Raw genomic sequence first — 596 nt, 5'->3', positions numbered from 1 at the left:
GAGGTCGGGGTCGGGGGCGGCGTCCCGGACGGCGTTGAGGTCGGGGGCGGGGCCGGCGTTGAATCTGGGGTCGGGGGCAGCGTGGGGAGAGCGCGCGGCGGTCGAGGGGCGACGGCGGCGGCGAGAGTGGAGTTGATTTGAGGGATGAAGTGGCCGTGGGGAAGAACGAACCGCGTGGTTAAGTCAGAAGTACCAGTAGCGCATTCCAGAAAGGGCGCTACTGCTATGTTAGCTACAGCGCGTTCTAGAATACACGCTGTAGCTAAGGAGATTAGCAGTAGCGTTGGGCCATTATACGCGCTACTGCTAGGTTGGGCTAGCCATGTGCGCCCAGTTCAAACGTAGCAGCAGCGCTTTTCGCTAGTACGCGCTACTGCTAAAGTCGTAGCAGTAGCGCGGTTTATTTACGCGCGCTGCTACTAAATAGCAGCAGCACTTGATTTTGTACAGCGCTACTGGTAAAATTCTGTGTATAGGCTTTTCCCTAGTAGTGGGACCGGGCGGTCCGTCGGATGAAGGGGCTAATCGTCCTTCCCGACTCCGGCTCGCCGGTGACCGGACGGTCAAAGGCCAGGCGAGAAAGTGGTGATCCCCCC

Source organism: Triticum aestivum, chromosome 7A (genome assembly GCF_018294505.1).
Source record: "Triticum aestivum cultivar Chinese Spring chromosome 7A, IWGSC CS RefSeq v2.1, whole genome shotgun sequence".
Taxonomy (NCBI): Eukaryota; Viridiplantae; Streptophyta; class Magnoliopsida; order Poales; family Poaceae; genus Triticum; species Triticum aestivum.
This window is presented reverse-complemented; position numbering follows the sequence as displayed.